The following is a 21,454-nucleotide window of genomic DNA, read 5'->3' as shown; positions in this document are numbered from 1 at the left end:
ATTTGGTATTTATTACAATAGTTAAAAGTAATGGCAAAAACCGCAATTACTTTTACACCAACCTAATAATACATCTGGGCAGTTTTCTATATTCTAAATTAAGTTAGATAACTCATTTCTTCTTCCACTGACATATTAAATGTGAAAAACAGTAAATAAATAGAAGCTCAAAACCAAAAATTATTCTTCATTAAAAACTACCACTATTGGCCATTTAGCCAATAGTGAGTAGATTTTTCAATAGTGTCTACCTTCACTTGCCCTGATAAGCATTCTTACTCATCTCCAACTCAGTTAGCAAGGTTTTCTGTGGTTTTAAGTTGTACAATACACATGCCACCTTACTTTAGTTTGAATAATTTTCTTTTGCCATTATGCTGTTTCTAGAATCAATGTACAATTGCTTTTTCATTGGCCACAAATCAAAATTATATAAACTAAAGGAAGCATTGAAAAGTCAAATGACTTCACTGAAAAAACTGCACAGCTTCTATAATCTGCATTCAGATTTCTACATTGCTATGACCTTCCTTCCATTAAGATAAATTTGTTCCATATATGTGTATTTTATACCTAGTGATGTGTGTGTATATATATATGTGTATATATATATGTGTGTATGTATATATTATACAGATAGACACACACCTCCATACAGACACAAAAAATACAGAAATACATGTGTATATAGTGAAAAGCAACAATATAGTAGAGAGTTGAACTGGTTCAATGATTTGGCATTTTAACTGATTTTAACAGGGATCTCAGGTTGATTTTTCTATAACTGAAATTGAAATGCCAACTTAAAAATGTTGTGGAAAAATCCTATATTTGTATATACATTTACCACATTGGGCCATTATCGTATTGCTATAAACAAATACCTGAGATTGACCGGGGGCAGTGGCTCACGCCTGTAATCCGAGCACTTTGGGAGGATGAGGCGGGCAGATCATAAGTTCAGGAGATCGAGACCATCCTGGCTAACACGGTGAAACCCTGTCTCTACTAAATATACAAAAAATTAGCCAGGTATGGTAGTGGGCACCCATAGTCCCAGCTACCTGGGAGACTGAGGCAGGAGAATGGAGTGAACCCGGGAGGCAGAGCTTGCAGTGAGCCGAGATCACACCACTGCATTCCAGCCTAGGTGCCAGAGAGAGACGAAAGAAATGAAAGAAAGGAAGGAAGGAGGAGGAGGAGAGAGAGAGACCTGAGACTGAGTAATTATAAAGAATATAGATTTAATTGGCTCACGGTTCCGCAGACTGTACAGAAAGCGACATCTGCTTCGCAGGAGGCCTCAGGAAGTTTCTGCTCATGGTGGAAGAAAAAGAGGGAGCGGGCACTTCACACGGTGAAAGTGGGAACACGAGAGAGTGGGAGGGGAGGTGCCACACACTTTTAAATGACCAAATCTTCTGTGAACTCAGCGATAACTCACTTATCATCAAAGGGATGGTCCAAGCCATTCATGAGGTATCTGCCCCCATCATGCTCCCACCATGTCCTGGCTTCAACATTGGGGATTACATTTCAGCATGAGACATGGGTGGGAGATAAATATCTAAACTGTATCATATACTATTTAACACTCACCAGATACTTTCTGTGTATCTGATGTCTAAGTGCTTTCCTTGGATTTTTTTTTTTTTTCAACTCTCACTACTCTTTGAGGTAGGCACTGTTGTTTTCCTAATAGTAATAAGGAAATTAAGGGTTAGAGAGTTAATTGCTTGTCAGAGATTACACAGTTAGTAAACGTCAAAGACTTTATTTGAATTTAATGTATCTGATGTCAGAGCCCACAGTTTTAATTATATGCTATTCATTCCATTTCAGACCATATAGACATTTGGCATGTCATTTTGTAAGTATTACTGCTCAACTTTTAAAATCCATTAGTAATTTACCTATACTTGATGCATGGCTCCTAGTTTGCTTATTCCTTTGCCTTTGTGCTTTGGCAAAACAAGGAATTTAACAGCCAATCCCTATTCTAGAGTCAAAAAAATGAAACAAAACAAAAAAAAAGCACTCAGGAAACAGAATCTTACAAAACAGCCTCAATAACAACAACAACATAAACTAGAAAACCCAAGAATAGTTCAGTAGTTCAGTATAGTTCAGTATAGTTGTTGATTTTCTTTTCTTTACTTGAAAAGTCTTCCAGAAAAAAAAAAATTTATTCTAGGAATGAAGAAACTAAGGAACATTTACAATTTACTACAATTATAAACTTATATTTATGGCCCTTGGTCAGTCAAGATTAAATCCTCTTAATTTCATTAGGTATGGAAGGATTTTCTGAGCATGCTATGATATAGCATAGAGATGAATTTGCATTTTGTATCATTGTTTACTTTTATTAAAGGGTCTAAACTAAACATATGACCAAGTGCAAACTGAAAACGTTGGCATAGCAACTAATGCTTTGAAAGTGAGTTTCCTAAAATTAAGCATCAAGTAATTTTTACATAACATTTTTTCTTAACTGTTTTTGTCTTGTTTCTTGATAGCAGTACAGATATCTTTCTTTTGTATTGTTTGTAAAGTACTTTCATTTTACACATTATCTCAATTTAGCTTCATTAGTACTCTATGACAAAAATTAATGTGATTGTTAATTTATAAAACTTATGGATGAGGAAATTGCAGCTAACAGAAATTTAGTAATTTTCCTAAAGTAATCTTGTTAGTAAGTGATTGAACCAGGTTTAATTATATTATGAAAGTTTTATATCTAAATTTTATATGATTTAAACTTCACACAATAAAATTTCCTTTTGAAGTTTTTTTTTTTTTTTAACTTTATGTAAGTGAAAATAGTTGTTCACTGTGTTTTTGATTTTGGCATTTTTTCCTTAAATTACAAAGTAAATAACACATAGTAATGTCTACTCGCAATGTTTGTAAGATTTTTCTTTTATCTTTTTGTAGACACCCTGACAAGAATATTTCTTGGTTTATATGTTCTATACTGATATGTGAATGATTTTTTTGCAAAGGGGAAAGAAATGAAATAATTATGCACAATGTGTTTTGTTATTGAATAATTGATGTCTTCTAGTTGCCAAAGAAAAAAACCTGTGAAATAACTGTCATATAAATTGTCTGTAGTTCTCCCATGGGCTCAAGTTGCATAAGTAGGATGTAGCTAGATTCATTAAGAAATATGCTTTGCACGTGTGGCCATTTTGAGTTTGTGTTGAACATAGTCAAGCGTGGTGGAAATGCTGCTGTTACAAGATTCACTATGATAAATTAGGACTCATTTAGTGCTATCTTTTTCATAAACTTAGTGAGTTAAGTTTCTACATGACTGGTCATTTTAGAGCTTGCCTTGCATTTCCCTTTAATACTTGACATTTTGAATTTCACCTCCTCAGTAAAAACACATAATCTTGGCCCTGGACCCAGCAGGCACCTCCTTCATCTAAACGGCCAGTCCTTCCATTGCAAGAGGTTTACTGATTCACATTCAACTTTTAGTTCACAGAAATGGTATATTAACATTTTCATTTGAAGGCTCGGTGTACAGTGTTCCATGACATAGTCTGCCATCTTGTTAGAAGTAGAATAAGATCTTAAGGAGCTCTTTATGTAGGTTTTGGGAGGAGCAGTGTGTGAAAATTTGGGTTACATATTGTCCTAAAGATATATTACTCAATTTTCTTTATAAAGAAATTCTAGATGTTATTAAAACAACAACAAAGCAGAATGACAACAAAAACCCTGGCAAGTTATTTAATGGCATTTTGTCTATTTCTTTAAACAAACACCAGCAATAAGGAATCACTACATCAAGGTGTTATTCATCTCCCAATTGTAGCTTTCTTTTACATCACTATCTCTTTTACACATCAGCTTTTCATGCCAGCTTCTAATCTCCCAGCCCCACACTCACACCTTGCCCTTCAAACACTCTTGCCAATTATGGAAAACTGCCTTCTCTCTAGCAAGTTTTCAGGGACTACAAACTCTGTGGGAACAAATTATTTGAGACTTCACCTTGTAATGGGCTTCCTGACCTTTTGTTGTTGTTGCTAAACCAACCTATCCAACGTTTTATTACTTCCCTTTCTCAGAAACTGATACCTTGGTTCACAGTCTCTAACTTTCACTCTCAACATAGTTCATTTATCATATTTTTCCTAAAATCTAGCTTCATAGACTATAGGGGAATGCAGAGATGATTGAATAGTCTATCTAAGATCTCATTTAAAGGCAGATAAAGGGCAGGTCTTATTTCAAATTTGTCTTCTAACTTTTGCATTAGGCATAAGGTCTCTAAGAATTTCATTCCAGAACTGTAACATGCAGACAAAGTAACACATTAATTTGTCATCATCTACCAATGTGTTATGCATGCTAATGTAACTCAGTCCCGGACTCTATTTTGATAATCATGCTAAGATCTTAAGGAACTCTTTATGTTCCTAATGAGGTCCAGGGTTAATAGAAAAAGTATGGAAACTCATATGGCACACAATTTTATTCACATCACACTGCCTGTCCACCTGGTAGGACTTAACCTAAAGTGGGCTTTAGCATTGCCCAGGGAGGCACTTTGAATTACAAGATATGTATCACAAAACTCCTCTCCCATGTTGATGTTTACAAAACCTTCATACCTCCTACTATTTCTCTAACAACCTACAGCCAACATGACAAGCAGGTAGGGGCATGCATTCTAAGGAGCACAGCAAGGAATAACATGTCCAACCTTAAAGATCTTATTTATCTCTTGTATTTCCCCAACATCTTGTAACAAAAATAAATCCACCAATAAGTACTGAAAGAATTCCAGATGAACCTGAAATTTAATTGACAGCTTGGCAGCATTGACATGAACAGTCTCTTCCCTCATGTACAGCATTCATAGATCTGATAGATAACATGTATACATATATTAACTAGAGGAAAAGTGAAGATGAAATATTATAAAGACAAAAGGGAAAGTAGCCTTAAATAATAAATTTTAAAAATTACACCCATAATACTATCTAATCATGGAGGGGAAATAGTTTTCCCAAAGATGAAACTTTGTCATCCTGATGCTTAGTCAGAAAATCTGAAACATATCCTTTGATTCCTATTGAAAGCCTTTCAGCAAATTACCTTTCAGATAAACTGTCTCCTTGTGAGTTTGGAATCTCTAATTTTGAGTTAATCTCTCTAATTGTGAGCTTAAGATGCTACCTAAATTACATTTTTAATTACAGAAAAAGAAAGTGGTAGAGTAGAAAAGAGTGCCTCCTGTGTGATATAACTTTCTGAGGGTAAATATTAGGTTGGTGCAAAAGTAATTGCAGTTTTTGCCATTGAAACAAATTGTAGGCTTGGAATATTATGCAGCCATAAAAAAGAATGAGTTTATATCCTTTGCAGGAACATGGATGAAACTGGAAGCCATCATCCTCAGCAAACTAACACAGGAACAGAAAACCAAACACCGCATGTTCTCACTCATAAGTAGGAGTTGAACAATGAGAACATATGGACAAGGGCAGGGGAACAACACATACTGGGGCCTGTGGGAGTAGGGGAGGTGAGGTGAGGAAGAGCATCAGAACAAATAGCTAATGCATGCAGGGCTTAAAACCTAGGTGACAGCTTGATAGGTGCAGCAAAATACCATGGCACATGTATACCTATGTAACAAACCTGCACTTTCGACACAGCTACCCTAAACTTAACTGAAGTTTAAATAAATAAATAAATAAATAAATAAATAAATAAATAAATAAATAAATAGCAATGGTAGGTTCATTACTTTCATAATAGGGCCTAGACAGGAAGCAAAGGGCCAAAACAAGTGAAGTGAGAGGGAACTCAGAACAATATATTAGGATGTTTCCCCAAAGTAGAAAGTTTTAAACTGAAATTAAACATTTCATTTACTTAACAATTTTCTCTAGGACTTTATTAGACATTCTCTAGAGTCTGATATGTTTCTCTTGTAGAATTGAGACACAGACTTGATATCTGTCATCTTAAGCAAAGAATATTTCCTTACAGGTATGTTTTATTTTGGAACAGGAGACTAAAACCCCAGAAGAGAGATAATTCTAACATATGTATTTCAAATTGCCAACAGCCAATGTAGCCGGTGATTCTCAGAGTATGTATGTCTCACATATCATTTAATATGGATTACCATGCAATGAAACTTCACTATAAGATATGAAAAATATAGAAATAGTTATTCTCATTGTCGTTCAAAAAGCTTTTCTTTAGTTTTGTCACAAAAGATCACAGTTTGCATTTTTAGGTGGCGTTCATGTACCTTTCTTCATTGAAGACGGAGAGCATTTTATGAACTTAATATCTTCTTGTTTCAGTAGGGTCTTCATGGTTGTGACTATATCTCCACAGCCAAAGCAAAGCAGACATTTAAGGTAATTACTTAGATAATTAATGGGCAAATCTCCACTTTGCTTTCACTGTGGTGCCTTGGCCTTTAGTCAAATGAGGGAAGTTGGGCGCTCAAAAGTTCATATTTTACCTTTTTTTATGAGATACTAAAACACTGTTTCTTCTTTCGTTTTTCCCATGATACTTTTTAAAAATGGCAATCTCAGATTTATTGTGGGTAGTTAGAAGACAGTAATCTAGTAATATAATATTTGTCATTTTCTTAGTAAAATTCTTGTGCTCCAGGAATGTTGAGCTTACTGTTAAAAACTGTTTGTATAAAGCTGGGTTTTAGCTTCTGTATGCAATATCATCTTGGTCTTTACTTTCAAATGTTTGAAACAATACACTTATAGAATAAAAAATGAAACACCATATAATTTCAGAATGTCTCATTTCTACTCCTATTTGTAGTTTAATGCAAAAGGAACCTCATGGACCTCTACCACATTTTTGCTCCTGACACCATACCAAACTTCCAGATGTATCAGTCATGTTTTAACACTTCAGTATGATGAAAGTTAGAGAGGATGGAAACGGAATGGGACTTGATTTTGATGTACTGAGGTTGCATTGCACGCAGAAAAACTGGCTCATTTTTAGTTTTTAAATATTAATAATTATATCTAGAAAGCACAGCTTACTTGAGAAAGTCTTGTCTGTTATAGTAGTTATAAGAGAAACCCCGTGTTATAAATTCTACTTCAAACTAGATGAATGTATCTTGAAACTACATTATGAGAATGTTTAGATTTCTAAAAGAGCACGGTTAAATGTGTTTCCTTGTCCATCATTTATTTTGTCATTCATTCATCACATATATGAGGGTGTGCTATTTGAAAGAAGTGTTAGAAATCTTGAGGATGTGATTTCTTTGTAGCTTCTGTTTCCTTGTAAAGATAATGCTTAATAATGTAAATATCGGTCATATACTACTAATTATTTTGACAGTTCAATATAATTTAATTTCTTATCCCCATTAATAATTGACAAAGACCAGATGTGAGTTTCTGAAAATCTACTTCTAAAATTCCTTCAACAGACCTGCAAATGTGTCATACAAGATACAAGTATAACTCAGTTGTGTGACAGAAACACCAGACATGACTTTTCTTGGAGCTGTTGAAAGGCATTGTATAGACTTATGAAGCAAGTTACTTGTAAATGAATATGAAACCTAAGTCTGTGGAGCTAATCTGACCATGACAGCCCTGACCCCCATTCATCACCAAAGTTGATTGAACCCCTCTTGCTGGCTGGTGTTAAGTTTCCCCCTTTCACTATTCAGGTGTCACTTGGTTCAAGAGGAAGAGGTTGGCTGACAGGTTTTCTTCAAATAATATGAGTACCTCTGTTATTTTCACTATTTAAATTGCCACAGTTCTGCTTGTGTCTTATAAAAGTATTGTTTTTTGTTTTTTACTTTTCATCAGTATCTTTTAAAGGGGTGTGTGTATTGGACTATATAGACGAGGTGGCATTTTCTAAAAACCCTAGGAATAATTCTTATTTTAGAATAAATTTCAAAAAAATATCGCTGAAGTTAGTATGATTTCCGTAGGCATCATGGATTTTATTCTGGAGGTTTGTCATGGAGTTTGCGTGATAGTTTTTTGAAGGCAGTTCAGGTCTCCATTTGGAGGAGCTAAAACTCATGCAGAGTTCTCTTCTTTCCTTTCCTCTGCCTTCCATCTTTTCCCAGAGATGAGTATAAGGAGGGAGGATAATTTGCTAAGTTTTGGCAGTGGCATCCCCATTTTGATTTGTTTTTCTTTCTAAATGCAGATATCAAATGACAGCATTGGCATTATCCTACATAAAGTTTAAATGCAATAAAATCAAGAGCAAAGCATGCTTCCTACATTCCTCACACTCTGCAATGCCCAAAGAAATAATTTGGAGCTGAGCTACACCAGTGGGCTCTTTTTCAGTCCTAGAATAAAGAGAGTGAACTTTAGTGTGTATAACCCCTTCCAGGGTCATCTCTCCTTCCACTCTTGAACTCAGGAAGTTCCAGGAGAATGCTAAGAGGTTCAGGCTTTATCATGCCTTGGCACCTAGGGCTGAAACACCTGGAGGCCAGCAGAGGCTACATAGTGTCAACTTCTTAATTCTTCCTCCTCCTAGAGGCTGCAGCCTTCTGTCTGTGGTCGCGGTTCATTTTCCCAGTATTCCCCAGAATAACCTCAGTCCTCTGGCCCTTCTGACTTTTGGTAAGGAGGCTTGCCAAGATATCTTCATTCCTGAGTCTCATTATCCACATCTGGGCCCGGTTTTCCCTGCCTAATTTCAAGCACTTTTCCAAGGATGGAACTTATGCTCCAGTCATCTTTACTCTTTATGTCCAATGTCACACCTCAATCTTAATCTCTCCTCTTTAGAACACCATCAAGTCTTGCCAGATCTGTACAGGGCTGGAATTGGCACTCTCCTTGGGGCTTATTTGCTATGAAATATTTTCTCTCTGAAGCAAGATTGCCCTTTCTACTTGTTTTTGTTTGCATTTCTCAGATCAGTTTCTTTCACTTGATCGTCATTTCAACATGATCTCCTTCCTGACCCCCCTTCCACAGCAGGTTATAAAAAAAGGTGGCAAAGACCATTTTAAGCATTTAGATTCCAGCAATTTTCACATAACCAGAGGCTAGTGAGGGAGGCATTGATGTATGTAATGTGCTTCCCAACTGGCATGTGCTTCCTAGACATTCCCAATTAATACATAAGAGCTCCATTTTTATTTTATGTGCACTTTTATTTTATTTTATTTTGAAATAGAGTGTCGCTCGTGTTGCCTAGACTGGAGTGCAGTGGTGCAATCTCAGCTCACTGCAATCTCTGCCTCCCAGGTTCAAGCAATTCTGTCTCAGCCTCCCAAGTAGCTGGGATTACAGGAGTGTGCCACCACACCCGGCTAATTTTGGTGTTTTTAGTAGAGATGGGGTTTCACCATATTGGTCAGGCTGGTCTTGAACTCCTGACCTCAGGTGATCGGCCCTCTTCAGCCTCCCAAAGTCCAGGGATTACAGGCATGAGCCATTGCGCCCAGCCTTTTGTGCAATTTTATGTTCAATGATCTCCAAATTTATTTACTGTTACAAGTATTTCTCTAAAATGACCCAGAACTGTCTCAAATTACTGGGTGTTAGAGCTACTACAAATGACTTATCTTCAAACATGATCTTTTTCTGATTTTCTTAAAGTGAAGGGCTTTCAAAACAAGACCCGTGTTTCATGAAAATGTAGTTAGTATGACGTTTTAAACAAGGCATTTTCTTAAAGTAACAACTCCTAGATTTTTTTGGTAGCAAAGCGCTTGAAGATTGGTAGACCCAAACTGAATTGTGTGAGCAAGTACTAAAGGCAGTATTTGGTATGTTGACTTTGAGGACTGAGATTATGTTTGAGGAGATACCAACTTAACATCAAACTTAAGGTAGAGATTTTCCTTTCATGAATCTTTCATGCAATACATTTCTTTTGGTTAGATTTGGGGTTGAAGTTGCCAGTAGAGTTTACCTATTATTATTATTATTATTATTATTATTTTGCTGTTAATCTGGACTTCAAGAGTCAATAAAGGGTATTTGCAGAAAGTAATGTCTGAGATGAGACTCAAAGAATAAGCACATGTTGGCTAAACAAAGTAGAAGTGAAAGTGTTTCAACCAGAATCAGAAAGAAAGGAAACAGCATACAAAAAGGCCCATAAGTAACAGAGGTGGAGATGAGGGGAAGAGAGAGAAAGAGTGAGACCTCATCAGAACTGTAGAAGTGCAGCCTTGAGAACAAGAGGAGGAGTGGGCAGCGAGGGGCTGGTTAGCAAGGGAGACATGATGCCAGGCAGACATACAGACCCAGCTCATGGAGAGTTACCTGTATGATGAGAGCTTTGGCTTTCTCCTGAAGGCAGTAAGGAAATTCTGAATACTTTTTAGACGAGGAGAAACATGAGTATATTGCATTTTAAATCATCCAGGCTGTAGTGCAGATAATGAATTGAAATGGTATAAAGTTGGAGGAATAGCATCCCACCGTTTTGTCTTGGAGAGTGTGTAGGTCAAGAGAGTGGCAGCTCAGTCTGGGAACCTATCTCATGAAATTCCAGATATGTATATTATTATCTGCTGGGTGAGGCTTTCTATCTTGGTGTTTTGGTTATTTAAAATGGAAACACCGTTAAGTTCATCTTTGTCCTGCAAGCAATAACAGAAAAGCAACATTTTGATTTTGGCTTATTCTGATACATATGCCTGGCATGGAGGAATTGACTGGGTTTCAAAATATTAGAATTTCTGCTTGTTAATGCGTGGTTTCTTCGGTGAGAATTTTATGTAGAATAAAATTGTGGGCTACTCACAGAAACTAAAAGAGAGTGATGGGAAATAGTATTTTAACATTTTACCACTGTAGTGAGTTTTTTTTATTTTGTTATTAAAAAAACAGGTAATATCAACTGACAAGAGTCAAATAAATTAATAAAAAGCACAGACTGGTGCTCCTAACAACAAGTTTTTAGAAATTTGTTACCCTAAGCTCTTATTCTCCAGATGTTATTCAGATTCTCAGTTCTAGGTCTGCCTCATGATTTAGTACATGCCTCATTTATCATAGAAGAACTATAAAAAATATAGGGCTCTGCCCACAATAAGCCTTTCATAGAGACCAAGACATTATATTAAAACTGTTCCTTGGGCCAAGATCCATTCTGGAGCATTCTTTGGCCATTTACAAATTTCTTTACATGAGTTCATTGCAAATATATCCAGAAAACATTGATTCCAGATGTATGGCTGAGTTAAGAACTTTGGGTACACGTTAACACAATTTATTTACCTCCTATTATGCCTGTTGATTGTCAGTAGCAAAGAGTAAGTACTTACTATATGCCTGGAACTGGTGTCGTGAATTGAGCAGTGAACAAAACAGTCTTGTTTTTATGTTCTGGGAGTGGGAAGACAGAAATAAATACATAGACCAAGGGGGCCAGATACAACTAGTTTAGGCTTTGTGGGGTGTAAGGTTTCTGTTACAACTACTTACCTCTATTGTTTTAGCAATGAATTTGCATGTCTGTGTTCCAATAACACTGTACTTACAAAAATAGAGTATGGGCCAGGTTTGTTCTATAAGCCATATAGTTTGCTGACCCTAACATAGATCATTAAATAAGGAAGTTCATCTTATTTACTAATAAGAAAGAAAATAGAACAGGAGAATATGGAAGGCAGTAGTTGTGGCAGCTTTGGCCAGAGTGATTGTGCAAGACTTTTTTTGTGATTGGGTTAAATCAGTGTCCAAGTGATTAAAGAGCAAGTTGTGAATATCATCTATTTATCATCTATTTACCTTTCTCTTAAAATTATATATAAAGCTATGAAAATTAAGTTATATATCACACATTTATAGGAGGTGGGAATCATATAGAACATGCTGACGTATACCTGGACTCAATAATTGTTGTCCTACTGTTGAAGAGAGTTTCAGATAACATCTTTCTCAAAAGTTCCAGCCTTCTTTAATTCATACTTCCCTCTGAATTTCCATGGCATTTATTAAATGATGAGATTCACTTAGCCCCGAGAAAATGTAACATTGGTTAGTGTATCTTTTGTGTATGCTGACCTGAAGTGTGTGGGCAGTGTTATATATTAATTTCTAAATTGGCCTCTCAGTTTGGCATTCTTCTGTCATTGGCATGTCATAACCATTGAATTACCCTTTTATGAGGATCAGAAAAGTTAAAAGAGAGTGCAGCTAGGATTCCAAGAAGAGGTGGCTCAGATTGATAATTTGCTTTCACAATGCATGAAAACTTCCTATATGGAAAACATTAGCTGAAGGAAAAGGAGAGGCTTACTTGTGAATCTCAAGTGATCTCTCTAAGATTTGTAGAGTTAGTTGTTTTATGTGTACTGTAGTTGTTGTTAAATCCTAAGCCATACAACAAATTCAAGAGTACAAGTTTATGAACAATACTCTGTGTCATTTGGCTCGCTTTGTTGATGCATGTGGAATTATCTGTCAGACAACAGGCGTTACCTCTTGTATATAAGGAACTGGATGGAAGCCATGACTTCAGACCTCGACGATCCAGTTTGAGAAAGACTCAAGAGTTAATTACACAAATAAAATAAGACAAAATGAAAAGTTCCATGAAGCAGCATTATTTAGAGTACATATTCATCATATTCATTCAACAAAATTGTGCTGAGTACTTATAATAAGCTGGATATTGTTCTGGACACTGATGAATTGTGACAAGTAGGATCAATATGGTATAGATTTATCTGGAAAGCTTTCAAAGAGAAGGTATAAATTCACCAGTGTCCTGAGAAGTATTTGGGATTTTAAATTTGAGAGCGCCATTTTAAAGGGTAAGCATGGCAGAGGAATAGGAAGAACTCAAGGTCTCTTCGAACAATGAGCACAATTAGTTTGACTGGAGATTATTAGAGAATTCCAGCAGGGAATAATGTGGGAAAGGTAGGTTGGGGGCAATTGTTGGAGGGCCTTGATAAAATCAAAATTTTGGTATTTTAACCTGAAGGCATTACACAGCAATTGGAGATACTGAGCAATAGCATGGTAAATTGAAGTTTAATCCAATTAATCTGACAGAGATATGTATGTACAATTATAGGTGGAGCAGAAAGAAACCAAAGGCAATTCTGCCAATTAGGAGGCTATTTCAGTTGTTCATATGCTATGCGCATTCACAAAAATGGTAGAATGGGAAAATGACAGGCAATGTTAGTGGTATTTTGAGGGTAGACTTGATTGGCTATTAATGGAATAGAGGGAAAAGGTGAAGAAGAAACTAGAATTTTGAAAATAGTGATTTCTTAAAACAAATAACTCCTCCCCTAGAAAAAAATTTAGTTGAAAAGAAATCTTTCTAGCTTAAAAGAGTTTCTGAGGTGAAATGATTCTGTCGTCCACTTGCTACATAACCTTGATCAAGTTATTTAAAATCTCTGTGATTCATCTATGATGCGAATTATAATGCTACTCATTTTTAGAGGGCTGATTATTCATTCAGCTGATATTCCATCAATTATTGTCTAGCTCCTGGGAATAGAGTGATGAATGAGGCAAGGTCCCTGCCGTTAAGTATATTTTCTGGTGGAGACAGATTCTTTCTCAGTGAGCAAATATACAGGTAATTTTGAGTTCTAAAAAGATTAAACCTTGAGTTGAAAGGAAACATTTGATTCAATGTAGAGTAATAGGGCTCAGGAGGGGTTACTTTGGGTAAAGCTTGAAGAGATGGCCTCTCCAAGGAAGTGATATTTGAAGTGAGATGTAAATGATGAGAAGGAGCCAGGCTTGCGAAGAGCAGGAAAAACAGTTCAGAGGTAACAGGAAGAGCAAGTGCAAAGGCTGGCTTATTTGAGGAGCAGTGTAGCAGACTTTTTAGGAAATGCACACTTACAAATGTAATACTTAATTGTTAGTCTGTGGGTAGAAATCATAGCAGATTTAAAAGGGTCACATGCCCTCTAGTGTCCTCTATGGCTTATTTAATCCTGTTAATAGGCTTTTCCAAGTGCCATGAAGAATGTTCAAACTGTATATGTGTGCATTTGTTCTGTGAAATGCATTACTATTTCTTTATGTAGGAAACAGAATTCTGAGAAGGCAGCTTCTGTTGAAGAGGAATATATTTATTTATTTTTGTAAATGAGAAGGAATGGAAACAGAGGGGAACAAGAAGTGTTCTGTTGAGAGGGATGACTTGCATATTTTAGTTTGGTCTGTTCATTCTTATATAAACTAGGGCAAAACAATGACCCCATTAAGGTTTTTTTTTTCACTTCAGTGTTTTTCTGGGGGGGGGGTAGTTAAAATAAAGGAAAAAAGATAGAATCAGGGAATACTTTGATTCTGTTGTGTGGGTTTAAATTCTATCTCTCCACCCACAAAAAAAATCTGAAAAATGGTTCTTGGAATTTTTTTCTTCATGAGCCCTAGTAATTGCCCTCATTTTGTGCCCATCTCCCTAGTTTTGGAGATGGTGGGGAGACAATAGAGAATAGAGTGAAAATGTGGGGATGGTGCCCACCTCTACACCTATGTCTGAGTTCTTGTTTGTTCTGTAGCCATATTGGTCTTCTCTTTTTTCAACACAGTGTGTTGTTTCTTGTTCAAGGGCCTTTTGAAATACAGTACCTCAGCTGGGCGTGGTGGCTCATGCCTGTAATCCCAGCATTTTGGGAGACTGAGGTGAGCACATCACTTGAGGTCAGGAGATCCAGATCAGTCTGGCCAACATGGTGAAACCCTGTCTCTACTAAAAATATATAAATTAGCCAGGTGTGGTGGCATGGCCCTGTAATCCCAGCTACTCGGGAGGCTGAGACAGGAAAATTTCTTGAACCCGGGAGGCGGAGGTTGCTGTAAGCCAAGATCGTGTCACTGCACTCCAGCATGGGCAACAAAGAGCGAAACTCCGTCTCAAAAAACAAACAAACAAAAGAATTACAGTAACTCTTTCTGGGATGTACCTCCCTTCTCTATCCATTGTCTAACATCTCATTTCAATTTTTTTTTAGTGGTTACTCCCAATGTCCTGTCCTACAACTAACCAACCTTCCTCCCGAAATTAGGCCACTGTTAGATTAGGTCTCCCTGTTGAGGGATACTGATCCCAAGCACCCTATAATTTTCTTTCATGACATTCATGATGTCATAATCTTTGCTGTGTTTTCTTCCATTCTTTATTGCTTTTGACTTTAAGGGTTGACTTGGAGTTGATTGTTGCTCTCTTCCCAGTGTACTTTCTAGTACATTGCGTGGTATATATGAGTTGCTTAATAATTATTTGTCAAATGAATTGAGCTAAAACAAACAGGTACTGTTTAGACATAATACAGGATTTTGGGAAGTCAGGGAACTCTGAAAAGTAGAAAAGTAATTTCACTAGCTAGGGTTAAGATTGGCTATGAGGGCCGGACGTGGCTCACGCCTGTAATCCCAGCACTTTAGGAGGCTGAGGCGGGCGGATCACGAAGTCAGGAGATCGAGACCATCCTGGCCAACATGGAGAAACCCTGTCTCTACTAAAAATAGAAAAATTAACCAGACGTGGTGGCGCACGCTTGTAGTCCCAGCTATTCAGAAGCCTGAGGCAGGAGAATTGCTTGAACCTGGGAGGCAGAAGCTGCAGTGAGCTAAAATCGTGCCACTGCACTCCAGCCTGGGCAACAGAGCAGAACCACCTTGGATCATATGTGACTGAGACCTACCACTGTCTGTCTGGGCAACACAGCAAGACTCTGTCTCAAAAAAAGATTGTAAGATTGTCTTACAGAAACAATCTTACAGAAACAATCAAGCAGTAGTTACTTAAACAATAGTAACAGAAAACAATCAAGCAGCAGTTACTTAAAGAAGATAAAAGATTGTTTCTTCATCATAAAATTCCAGGGTGGTTTGATGACTCGAAGTCCCCACAGACTCAGTTACTCCAGCTCAATACTCTGCCATCACTGGTGGTAGGTCTCAGACACATATGGTCCAAGGTGGTTCTGTGTCTCAGGCAAAAACATGGAGAAAAAGATGGCTTTTGTAAGGAATTGCATGTTTTTCTGATGAAATGTATTGACTTGGAAATAGCTTAATTCTAACCTGGATTCAGGATTAAATTCAATCAGCCTTCTATGTCTGTAAATTTCAAAAAGTATGACAAAGTAAATGTGGTTCAGAAATTTTAAAAAGATAATCACAGCATCTTGACCATTTACAAAGCAGAGCATTCTGAATTAGGGCATTTGACCTCATAACATCTCCCAAAACTAGATAGATTAAGAAGTGAGAACCTGAGAAAATAGCAGATCAGAGTAGAGACAGACAACTTATAAGTGATAGAGTCAAGACTGAGCCATGTTCGTCCTATGTTAAGTCCAAGTTCTTCATCCTGTTCCCAAGGGCATGTCAAAGCCTGATATGTAAAGCTATGGATGAAAAAAGATGGATCGCCTAAGTGTCTTTCTGGTGAAGTAGGCAATATAGAAAGGGAGCATACATTATGATATTTTTATGGATAGCTAGTATTCTTAATCATAGCTCTTAGCAAAATTGCATATAGAGTCTTGCTTAATTACTGTAGCAAAAACGGAAGTTGCAGAGTGGCAGAGTCTGCTGTCCTTTGATAAACAAGGGACAGCCCACACACACTACAGACATCCTGTGGTCCACACTGTATTGTCACTTAGCAACCAAGAGGAGATTTCTTTGTATTCCGAGCTGTTCACTGAGGTGGGCGGCGGGGGGTGGCGGGGGCATCTCCTAGAAAGCCCTTCAGAACTAGGCCATGTAGAGAGTTAGATTAAATGAAACTCAAGGGTATTATGGCTTTTCTCACAGAATATCTATATCCTGACATGTTCCCGCCTCTGCTACTGAAGCAGGTCATGTATGAGTGCAGCTGCCTCTCAGCCTGATTTAGATGTTTTCACTCACAGGTTTAATTAAAATTTCTAGCAAGCACCATCTATCATTTCTGTTTTATAATTTTTTCTCTCTGAGAGAAAAAAGTTCAGTGCTCATGGCCTCTTGCATGGTTATGGTGCCTTTCTTTCTATAGGAAGAGATTAGTAACCCCTTTAACAACATATAGATTTTCATTGGCAACCTTGATTGAAAGAAAATCGTAATTGTGAGTCTGTGTTTTGAGCTAAAGATATGTGGGTAAACTCCCTGAGGTTTATTATTGACCCCAGTGTAATATATTATATGGTCCAATAAATATAATATTAGCAGGAATTGTTTTTTTATAATACTGTAATGTAACAAAGCAGTTCCCCTCTAGGACTGTCTAGATCCCTGGGTCTTATGCTTATAAAAATTGGGATTCATAGGCTAATTTCAGTGTTTCAGAAAGGACAATGGAACTTGAACCTTTACCAATAGCTAGGTTGCATTGAGTCACCAAATAACATACTTTAGGCCAAATTAATATCAAAATTGTTTCTTTCTACTAATCAGTTGATGTTCTGCATTTCATATATTTTTTCTTAATTAAAATGGGCACCAAGTTATTTATTAATGAATAACATCTGCTGATAAAGTCTTTCAGCATGGTATGTGAAAAATAATGCAGATTTTGGAAGGAATTGTAAGGTGGAACCCTGGTCCTGACTGTTTTGTCACTTTGAATAAGTTATGCAACTATTGTGGAAATGAATTCCCTCATCTATATAAAGGGATTAATGATATTAATTAGACAGATTTGTTGTGAGAGTTGGAGATAACTAGCTCATAACTAGCTCATAACTAGCACATAGTAGCCTAGCCCCTTAATGATGGAGAGTTATAATCAGCAGTAGAAGCAGCAGCAGCATCATTATCATTCTTTTTCTTTCAAAACCGGAAGTTTAAAAGAAAAATAAAGTTAAGGGGTTCCTTAGCTGTGAGTCAAATGGAAAGCACTGTGTTTTGTCTTCCTTTTTCAACTTTTATTTTAGAATCAGAGACTGTATGTGCAGGTTTAGCTATATTGCCCAGTGCTGAGGTTGGGGTATGACTTGAACCCATCATCCAGGTAGTAAGCATAGTATCCAACAGGGAGTTTTTCAACTCTTGCTCCCACATTCTTCTCCCCTCTAGTAGTCCCCAGTGTCTATTGTTCTCATCTTTATGTCCACATGTACCCAATGTTTAGTTCTCCCTTATAAGTGAGAACATACAGTACATTGTTTTCTGTTCCCATGTTAGTTCATTTAGGGTAATGGCCTCCAGCTGCATCCATGTTGCTGCAAATAATAATAATCATAATAATGTGATTTTGTTCTTTTTTTTTTTTTTAGCTGTATAGTATATATATACCATGGTATATATGTACCATATTTTCTTTATCTAATCTACAACTAATGGCCACCTAGGTTGATTCCATGTCTGCCCTTGTGAATAGTGCTGCAATGAACATACACATGCATGTCCTTTGGTAGAATGATTATTTTCCTTTAGGTACATACCCAGTCATGAGATTGCTGGGTCAAATAGTGGTTCCACTCTTTGTTCATTGAGAAATCTCCAAACTGGTCTTCACAGAGCCTGGACTAATTTACATATCCCAATAACATTGTGTAAATGTCCCCCTTTCTCTGCAACCTTGCCAACATCCTTTTCTTTTTGACAGAACAAAGCCATTCTGACTGGTACAAGATGGCATCTCATTGTGGTTTTGATTTGCATTTCTCTTTTGACTAGTGATGATGAGCATTTTTTCATGTTTGTTAGCCACTTGTTTGTCTTCTTTTGAGAGGTGTCTGTTCATGTATTTTGTCCACTTTTTAATGGGGCTATTTGTTTTTTGCCTGTTGAATTCTTTAAGCTCTTTATAGATTCTGGATATCACACTTTTATCAGAGATATAGCTTGTGAATGTTTTCTCTCATTCTGTAACATGTCTGTTTACTTCCTGGATAGTTTCTCTTCCTTTGTAGAAACTCTATTTTAATTTGGTCCCACTTATCAATTTTTGTTTTTATTGCAGTGCTCTTGAGGACTTAGCCATAATTTCTTTGCAAAGGCTCCTTATGACTTGCCATGTGCTTTTTGTTCCTGTTACTCCCACAGGCCGAGTTTTCCAGTGACTTTTGAAACAATTTGTACACCTGCATAGAGCCTCTCTCTGGCCCTTTAAGGATCCCACTTACTTTTTTTGAGTTAGCATGCCTGTGGGAGGAGTGGAAATTCTTTATTTGTCCTTTGTGAGTCTTTACTCCAATCCCCATGTCAAGAAGGATATTTCCTAGGTTTTCTTGTAGGATTTTTACAGTTTGAGACATATTTAAGTCTTTAATCTACTTTGGATTATTTTTTGTATATGTGTAAGGAAGGAGTCCAGTTTCGTTCTTCTGCATATGCTTAGCCAGCCATTCCAGCATCATTTATTGAATTAGTGTCTTTTCCCCATTGCTTATTTTTGGCAAGTTTGTCAAAGATCAGTTGATTGGGGGTGTGTGGCTTTATTTCTGCGTTCTCTCTTCTGTTCCATTGGTCTGTATTTCTGTTTCTATACTTGGACCATGCTGTTTTGGTTACTGTAGCCTTATAGTATAGATTGAAGTTGGGTAATACGGTGCCTCTGGCCTTGTTCTTTTTGCTTAGGATTGCTTTGGCTATTTGGACTCATTTTGGTTTCATATGAATTTTAGCTTTTTCTATGTCTGTGAAAAATGATTGGGAGTTTGATAGGAATAGTGTTGAATCTGTAAATTGGGAAGCAGTGTTTGAGTACTCATGAAGTCAAGACTCAACTGATCTGTGTTTGTATTTTCTGTTATAAACTATCTTGGGAAAGTAATTATATCATTTAAGGGTTCCTTGTCTTCAACGATAAGAAGGAAAGCTTTGGATTGATAATAGTAAGTTACTAGTAAAGTTAACTAAATTTCAAGATACTTTCTAGGTTAGATAGTTCATATTCCTTATCATATACCACCCTCCCCAGGTCTGCTACAGATAGTTTTGTTTGGCAAGGCATGAATCCTCTGTAACTCTAAATTTCCCTATCTATAGAATGGATATAGAAATAACTGCCTTCCAAGTGATTATACATTAAGAGCCTGGCATATAATAGTCATTGCTCACAATGTAAGTGGTAGCTGCTCACTCAGCCTTTCCCCACAAGCAAGGTTTCATAGGTTTTTCACCATCCTATGCACATTTATTGTATATGCTCCAAGTTGACTATATCCTTCCTCCAATATGAGCCTCAGAATCAAACCCAGTCCTACAAATATGCTTTTATAAGTAGCCTAAATCCTCTGTGTATCTTCTGTCTTCTATTCCTATGTAGAGGCATTCACTTTCATTTCTGAGACATTTCTCCTGTCTCTCTTTCTACCTGGTTTCCCCAACTCATTGTTGCTTTTAACTATAAGATCTGAGGTCATGGTTTAGATTCATTTGAAGACCATTTTGCATCTTCTGGCATGGCTACAGAAGGTTCCAGTAAACCTGACACAGGCAAAATCCTGTGGTTAAATTGCAAGGACGTCTTCAGTCTTAGAGGACAAAAAGAGGAAAAAGAATAGCAAAAATTCCAGTGTTCCTCCATCACACTCGACATATTCCGAATCTAGAGATTCTGAAGGCCAAGAACAACTTGTTTGGTCTGTGTGAGTCGTGGATGTTTTGTCATCTAAGCCCAGTGTACTCTGCCACACTTTACATCATTGCTGAGGGGTAAAAAACAGAAACAAAAATCCCCCCATAGCACTCAGAAAGTGCATCTTTATAGTCTGCATGGAAGAAGAGGGTCAGTGGCACAAAGCATTTGATGCCCTACCACCTCCTCTTTTTCCATTCATCCTGGTGAAGGAAGAGTGTATCTTTTCTCCCACTCCTGCCTAGCCCGTCTAATTCACCGTTGCATTATCCTCCTTAGAAAGTGCTTTTCTGGACTCTTGACACATTCTTACTGTATCAGAGCTGTGCTTAACCAGGAAGTGCCAGATGGCACTGAATCGCTGGCTGCTTAATATTCAAGAACAATATTACATACAGAACAGAATAATGTATGTGTTGATTAAAGGACTTTGCTGATGTCTTGGGAATCAGGAAATGCCCCGGTCACCTCCACAGCTGTGCCTTGACAATTTATGCAGATTACAAGTTTTGTGGGGGACTCTTTGCTAAGCATGTTTCTATCTTTTTTTTTTTTTTAACTATATCTTCAGCACTTGGTTTTTTGCTCTAAGCTGCTTGCCATTCAAAGTCCTAGATATATGCCACTTTCATTGAAAAGATTGTTTTCTAGTGTCCTCTTCCTTGTCTCTCTCTTCAGGATTGTAAGTCTGTAAGGAAGTATAGGGCAAAAACTGTAAGCATAGATAGCTGTGTTTTTATGGGAGAAGTGGCATTATAATTCTGGCAGATGTCAGCATATTAGCACATTCAGGAATTACCTTCATGATGATATGGACTGTGAGTAATATGTAGTTATCTGAAATTGTTTCTGAACATGAAAGGATATAATAAATGCAAGGCATACTTCTTGGATAAATCCTTCTAAAGGACTTAGTTTTCTA

General features: G+C 37.0%; 1 protein-coding gene across 4 annotated transcripts in view; it reads left to right on the top strand.

Annotated features, from left to right (window-relative positions):
• Positions 1-21,454, top strand: part of GAS2 (growth arrest specific 2) — a 172,952-nt gene that overhangs the window by 124,786 nt on the left and 26,712 nt on the right. Inside the window, exon 10 of one of the 4 annotated variants that reach the window (XR_004228416.1) lies at positions 1,843-1,870. The exons of the other annotated variants lie outside the window; for them this stretch is intronic. The gene's annotated coding sequence lies outside the window, so the exon portion shown is untranslated. The remainder of the gene's footprint in view (positions 1-1,842; positions 1,871-21,454) is intronic. 4 annotated transcript variants of the gene reach the window in all.

The sequence above is a fragment of the Piliocolobus tephrosceles genome, chromosome 13, assembly GCF_002776525.5.
Source record: "Piliocolobus tephrosceles isolate RC106 chromosome 13, ASM277652v3, whole genome shotgun sequence".
NCBI lineage: Eukaryota > Metazoa > Chordata > Mammalia > Primates > Cercopithecidae > Piliocolobus > Piliocolobus tephrosceles.
The sequence above is the reverse complement of the archived record's forward strand: the minus strand, read 5'-3'. Positions and strand labels throughout refer to the sequence as shown.